At 44.1% G+C, this 7,383-nt stretch overlaps 1 pseudogene; it reads left to right on the top strand.

The window, feature by feature from the left end:
• Positions 1-1,985: 1,985 nt before the first annotated feature.
• LOC114037416 overlaps positions 1,986-7,383 on the top strand; it is a 193,303-nt pseudogene continuing 187,905 nt past the window's right edge.

The raw sequence follows: 7,383 nt of genomic DNA, 5'->3' as shown, positions 1-7,383 counted from the left end.
CTGCCACTGGCTCCCCTTTCACTGGTTCTATTTCTCTGCTCATAGAGTCTCTGGGCCTTGGGACCTCGGTCCCAGACACTATTTAGCTCTTCACAGAGTCTGCTGCCACTACTCCTGAAAGCTCTCCATCCAAAACACACACATGTATACAGACAGATAAACATATGCACCACACATGCACGCACATATACACACAAATATACATACATACACATATACAGCACACATACATATACATGAAATAGGCACAATAACACAATACACATATGTACAAATACACATATTACACACACACACACACACACACACACACACACACACACTGTTCATTCTTCCCAAGCAGGACTGATTGTTTTCCTTTCTCTGTCTCCCCAGTGCTTGGCACATTTGTTGTTCAGCAGTTCTGGTGTTGGCATTCAGTCACATCTGACTACTTGTGATGCCGTGAGCCATAGCACACCAATACTGGCTATGGAGTTATCTTGGGAAAGATACTGAAGGGATTTGCCAATCCTTCTCTACTGGATTGCAAACAGGTTAAGTGACCTGCCTAAGGTCACCTATCTAGTAAGTGTCTGAGGCTGGTTTTGAACTCAGATCTTCCTGACTCCAAGCCCAGAGCTCTATCCACTGAGCCACCTAGCTGACCAACCTGGCACATAGTAGGTGCTCAATAAATGTATATTGACTGACCACCCTGCTTTTGGAACTGAATCCTTTAGCCTGTTAGTTGGCCCCACTCTTCCTCCCCCTCCCTCTCTGACTATCCAGAGTCACACAGGGTGACAGGGCCGATTGCCACCAGGTTCCTCCCTCACTCCTCTCCCCCTCCCCCAACATGGGTTACTTTAGCTTCTCCCTAAAAGGTGACGCAGTCTGGCTTTGATTGACCCCAAGAGAGGGGGGATACTCAAGCCAGGCCTCCCTTTAGGCAGCCTTGTCCAGGTGACCTCCAGCTGTGTCATGGCATCTTCCACAACAGAGGAAACTTAGCCTCAGGGATAGGGATGAGCTCCCCTAGGCTCCGCAGGTAGTGAGAAGCAGGGCTCAAATTCCAGGCCAGTTTTGTTTTGTTTTTCCAGCTCCCAAGCCAGTGCTTTTTCCATGACTTAGTCACTCTTATTTACTGGAATATAGACCACATGGTCACAATCCATTCCGGTAGCATGGTAGCACAGTGGTTAGAGCACTGAGCTTGGAATCAGGAAGACCTGAGTTCAAATCCAGCCTCAGTTTCTTACTAGTTGGATGATCTTATGCATGTCAGTTAACTTCTCTGCCTCAATTTCCTTATCTGTAAAGTGGGGATTATAATAGCCCCTACTTCCCAGGGTTGTTGAGATGATCAATATGTAAATCATTTGGCAAACCTCAAAGTGCTATAGAAAGTCTTGCCACTATTATTACTGTTATTATTAGAACTGTCACCATCACCATTACCTTGACAGGGGGCGGGAGCTGAGGCTGGAGAGATGGGGCCAGGCTACAATGTGGAGGGTCTTGACTGCCATATTGTGGAGTTTGTGCTTTATGCCAGCTTGGAGAAGGTCCTTGGACTTGGGGGGACTCAGAGGGATCGGAGCAGGGAAGCTGGTCCTCCCAGGGCTGCAGCATCCATTCCCAGATTGCTCTCCTTTTTTTGAAGCTGGTGGGGGGAGCAGCCTGAAGCCTTTGAAACTCTGTCACTTTCCCCAGTATTTCATTTTTCTCCAAGGAAAGCTTAGACTTGATTTTGCTGCAGCGGAAATGTCTTTTTGTCTATTATTTATTTCTCTGATTTATCCAATTGCCCCCATCCTCAGAAAGCCAGCACAAAATAAAAAATAATACAAATAAAAAAGCGCATTTTGGAAAAATACTGGAAATGAATAAAGGATGGAAGGACCTGGTGATCTATGGAAACATGAATATAAACATGTTTACTTTATGATGCTGAAAGAAAATTAAATAAGTAGGAAGCACTAAGAATATATCAAACTGTCCCGATGGTGCACTTCAACCCAGCCAGTGTCTCCTTGAGCAGGGGGAGGGCATCAGGCACAAGCAGGCTGGTCCTCCCCCCGCCACCTTCAGTGCTCATATTTCTTATCTGGGACCACAGCTCTCTGGCTAGAAGAGATCTCAGTGGGTGGCTAGACCAGCCCGCTCATTTTGCAGACTCAAAAACCGAGGCCCACATCCCACAGAGATGGTGCGGACATGAAGTCCGAGGTCACAAGAGCAAGTGACAGGGCTGAGATTAGCAGTCAGGTCCCTCAGGCCCAAGATCAATGTTCTTTCCAGTGCCTACACTGCCGGGTAGACTGATGGGTGAAAGTGGACTGGGCTGTCTGGGAGCTGTGAAGCATTGAGTCCTATAGGAGGCCAGCAGCACGTTGGAGGAGAGGGCAAGGAAGGTGGAGCGCCACGGGATTTAGATTTGGCCTGAATGTACAGTTGTTATCCATTGGGGATGTCCCATCTCACAGCTTTCATTCACTCACTCATTCATTCATTCATTCATTCATTCATTTGCTCATTCAGTCAATTAGCAAAGGTTGCTTGAGGCTCCACAATGTGTCTCCTCTATTGGAATGCACCCCTTTCCCAATGCATCCTCATGGACTGTTGGTGACCCCAAGATAGCAAAACCTTTCCCAGCCCCTGAGATCAAGCTCTGATCAGTCCTACTAAGAGAGAAAACCTTTGGTTGAAGAAGTATGGGGGGGGTGGAGCCAAGATGGCAGAGGGAAAGCAGTCACTGTCTTGAACTCTCTCCCAGAGCCCTCCAAATACCTAAAAAACTGGCTCTAAACAAATTCTAAAGCAGCAGAACCCACAAAAAGACAGAGTGAAATAAATTTCCAGCCCAAGACAACCTGGATGGTTGATCAGAAAGGTATATCGCGTGGGGCAGGGAGAGGAGCGCCATTCCGGGTGGGTGCTCAGGCTGCAGTGACCCTGCAGCAGGTCTCAGAGGGCTGAATCATGGGCAACTGTGGCTGTTTCCAGACTTCTCAACCCCTGAACACCAAAGACAACTTAGAAGGTCAGTAGGAAAAGTCTGTGACTGCGGTGAGAGAGGAGCTAGGTCTCAGCAGCAAGTCTCGAGTGTGGCCCGGGGCTGTGGCTTTTTCTGAGCTTCTGGCCCACAGACTGAGGGGGAATCGAGTGGCTGATCAGAGGGGGGTTGCAAGGATCTCTTTGCCAGTGCTGAGGTAGGAATCTGTTGCTTTACCGGTGCTTGGATCTAGGTCACAGTTCTGAGAGGAAGTCCTAGGGCGAGGAGAAATGCTGGTGCGGTGGAGCTTGTGGTGGTGGTGCTTGTTGTGGTGGTGGAGAGAAAACACCTCACCTCTTATCATACCACCTTGGAAGAACTGAAAATTTACAGGTCCCTAGAAGTACATCTGAAAACAGCTGTACAAACCCCCGAAGCTTGGGACAGTACACTCTTCACATTGGAAGCAGACTCTTACCTTAACAAAGAATTTAAAACTCAAGTAATTGGCCGGTATCATGAGTAAGCAGCGCAAAAAGAGTTAGACTATATTATCTTACTTTGGTGACAAAGAAGATCACAACATACAACCAGAAGAAGACAACAAAACCAAAGCTCCTACATCCAAAGCCTCCAAGAAAAATATGAATCAGTCTCAGGCCTTGGAAGAGCTCAAAAGGGGTTTTGAGAAACAAGTAAGAGAAGTAGAGGAAAAACTGAGAGTGATGCAAGGAAGTCATGAAAAACAAGTCAACAGCTTGCTAAAGGAGACCCAAAAAAATACTGAAGAAAATAACACCTTAAAAAATAGCCTAACCCAAATGGCAAAAGAGGTCCAAAAAGACAATGAGGAGAAGAATGCCCTAAAAAGCAAAATTGACCAAATGGAAAAGGAAGTCCAAAAGATTACTGAAGAAAATACTTCCTTAAAAATTAGAATAGAGCAATTGGAAGCTAGTGACTTTATGAGAAATCAAGACACTGTAAAACAAATCCAAAAGAATGAAAAATTAGAAAACAATGTGAAATATCTCATTGGAAAAACAACTGACCTGGAAAAGAGATCCAGGAGAGAGAATTTAAAAATTATTGGACTATCTGAAAGCCATGATCAAAAAAAGAGCCTAGATATCATCTTTCAAGAAATGATCCAGGAAAACTGTCCTGATATTTTAGAACCAGAGGGCAAAAGAGAAATGGAAAGAATCCACCGATCTCCTCCTGAAAGAGATCCCCAAAGGAAAAATCCTAGGCATATTGTAGCCAAATTCCAGAATTCCCAGGCCAAGGAGAAAATATTACAAGCAACCAGAAAGAAACAATTCAAATATTGTGGAAACACAATCAGGATAACACAAGATTTAGCTGCTTCTACATTAAGGGACCGCAGGGCATGGAATATAATATTCTGGAGGACAAAGGAGATAGGATTACAACCAAGAATCACCTACCCAGCAAAACTGAGTATAATCCTGCAGGGGTAAAAATGGTCATTCAGTAAAATAGAGGACTTTCAAGCATTCTTGATGAAAAGACCAGAGTTGAACAGAAAATTTGATTTTCAAATACAAGACTCGAGTGGAACATGAAGAGGTAAACAGGAAAGAAAAAATCATAAGAGACTTATTAAGGTTGAACTGTTTGTATGCCTGCATGGAAAGATGATATTTGTAACTCATGAGACCTTGTCAGTATTAGGGTAGTTGGAGGGGAAAAAATTATATGTATGTATATATAGATATAAATAGACAGATAGAGGGCGTAGGATGAGTTGAAGATGAAGGGGTCATATCTGGAGAATAAAATTAAGGGGTGAGAGAGGAATATACTCAGAGAAGGTGAAAGGCAGAGGTAGAATGGGGTAAATTATCCCACAAAAAAGAAAAAAAAACAGAAAAGAAAAGGCTGTTACAGTGGAGGGGAAATGGGAGAAGGTGAGAGGGAATGAGTGAATCTTATTCTCATAGGATTTGACTTAAGGGGGGAATAACATACACACTCAATTGGGTGTGGAAATCTGTCTTACCCTACAGGAAAATAGGGGGGAAGGGTACAAGAGAGTAGGAGAATGATAGAGAGGAGGGCAGATTGGGAAAGGGAGGAATCAGAAGCAAATACTTCTGAGGAGGGACAGGGTCAAAAGAAAGAATAGAATAAAGGGATGGGTGGGATAAGATTAAGGGAAATAGAGTTAGTTTTTCACAGCATGTCTACTATGGAGGTGTTTTGCATAAATGCACATATATAACCTAAAAAAAAAAGTATAGGGACAAGTGCACCAAACTGGTCAACATAGAAGGTAGTTCAATTTTTGTTTCTGCTAGAGATTGCCTCAGTGTACTCATCTGTAAAATAGTAAGGTCAGACAAAGTGATCACTAAGGCCCCTCCCAGTTGATATTCTCTGTCCTGAGACCCCTCTCAGGTCTGACATGTCCCTTTCTAAAGCCCCTCCCAGCTTTGAGTCCTCAGTTCTGAGGCCTCTTCCAATTGCTCGAGGGTTTGTCTACACTGATCTAGTCATGGATCTTTGGGGATCCTGAAATCTAGAAAGCAAAAGCCCAGTAAGTTGTTGTTATCCCCATTTTACAGATAAGGAAACTGAGGCAAACCAAGGCTAAGTGACTTGCATAAGGTCAAGCAGAATTAATCCCTGCTCTCAAGTATCCCATCTAAAACTGTGGTGTCCAACTCAATGACAAATGGAGGCCACTAAACCACTCACAAGGATCCCTGCCCAAGGCACATCAACTCAGTTTCAAAATGTGATACTATCAGTGTCTTATTATATTTTTATTGATTGTGTCAAATACTTCCCAATTTCATTTTAATCTCATTTCCAGGCACTCAGGGATGTCCTGGGCTGCTTGTGGCCATCTCTGATCTGGTCCTATCCATTGTCTTACAGGGGAGGAAGAGGTTGGCCCAAGGTCACCCGGCTACTGGGTATCAGCCAAATCTGATGCTTCTTCCATCTCTCCATCCTGCTCTCTACAGGCACTGGTTTGTCCCAGAAGGAAAGGGTCAATTAATTAGGGCAATTAATTTCTTTCACTAACCCCCCCCTGCACTTCACAGAGGGCCTTGACCCCCCCAATTCCCCCACACACACATTCATATACTATCAAGGAACTCTGCTGTGCAGAGGATGATGCACAAAAGGAATTCAATTCTTTTTTTTTTTCAATCAGTCAACAGTATTTAGTAAGCACCTACTAAGTGCCAGGCACTATACTAAGGGCTGGGAATAAAAAAGAAAGGCCAGATAGTCCCTGCCCTCAAGGAGTTGAAAAGCTAGGTCTATATCAGGAATGGGGCTGGGGTGCATTGGAGGGGAGCGGGGTTCATTTTCTCCAGAATTACTTGGGTCTTTGTACCTTCCACAAGCCTCCTGAGATCCCTTCAAATGAGAGGAAGCCATGCACATTCATGTAAAATATGGTATTTAATAATATTATCTTGCAGCAAAGCTTTCAGAAGTAAGCCCTAAAGAGTTAGATGCATGAAAGCACAGTGGTTTATTTCCCTAGACCCCTTTTCCTCAAAAAGTCACCACGCTTCAACTTTAGGGGCAAAATCTTTCTCTTTCTTCACAGCTCACTTCAGATCACCACCCTCTATGTGTCTGTCCTGCTTCCTGCCCAGCCAGAACTCCACTTTCCCTTCTCAGACTCCACTGGGCTGCTCAGAGCCCCTCCTTTGCCCCGTCCCAGCCTATCTGGTCATGCATGCACTCTGCTGGGGAGAAAGCACTTCCTTCTGAATGGACTAACTAAGGAGGGCAGGACTTGATGTTTGTTTCATCTTTGTAACCCTAGCCCATCACAACTCTTTTCACATAATATGCAGTGGAGCCAGAATGGAAGCTTCCTGTGGGCAAGGTTTTGTCATTGTTTTCATTGTTTGTCATTCAATTTTGTCATTGTACCCTTAATACCTAGATATCTGGCACATAGTAGGTGCTTAATAAATGCTTATTTTCCTCCTTCCTTTCTTTTTTCTTTCTTTCCTTCCTTCTTTCTTTTTCCTTCCTTCCTTCCTTCCTTCCTTCCTTCTTTCCTTCCTTCCTTCCTTCTTTCCTTCCTTCCTTCCTTCCTTCTTTCCTTCCTTCCTTCCTTCCTTCTAGTAGGCCCTTAACAAATGCTTGTGTGATTACAGATAAAATACAAGCTTCTCAAAGGCAGAATCTATTCCATTGTATATCTAGTACAGTGCCTGGTACAGTGGAGGTATACAATAAATACTGGTTAATTGATTGATATTACAGACTTTGTATGGCTAAAGAGGGCCAAATGACAAGCAATGACTGAGAATTCTCCAAGTTATGATAAAACTTAGTCCTATTTTTATAACAATTTGAACTCACAAAGTAATTTCCTCACAACCACCCCGTGAGGTTGGCAG

Source organism: Vombatus ursinus, unplaced genomic scaffold (genome assembly GCF_900497805.2).
Source record: "Vombatus ursinus unplaced genomic scaffold, bare-nosed wombat genome assembly UNPS02010394.1, whole genome shotgun sequence".
NCBI lineage: Eukaryota > Metazoa > Chordata > Mammalia > Diprotodontia > Vombatidae > Vombatus > Vombatus ursinus.
Note: the sequence above shows the minus strand (reverse complement) of the source record. Positions and strands in the feature narration are given on the sequence as shown.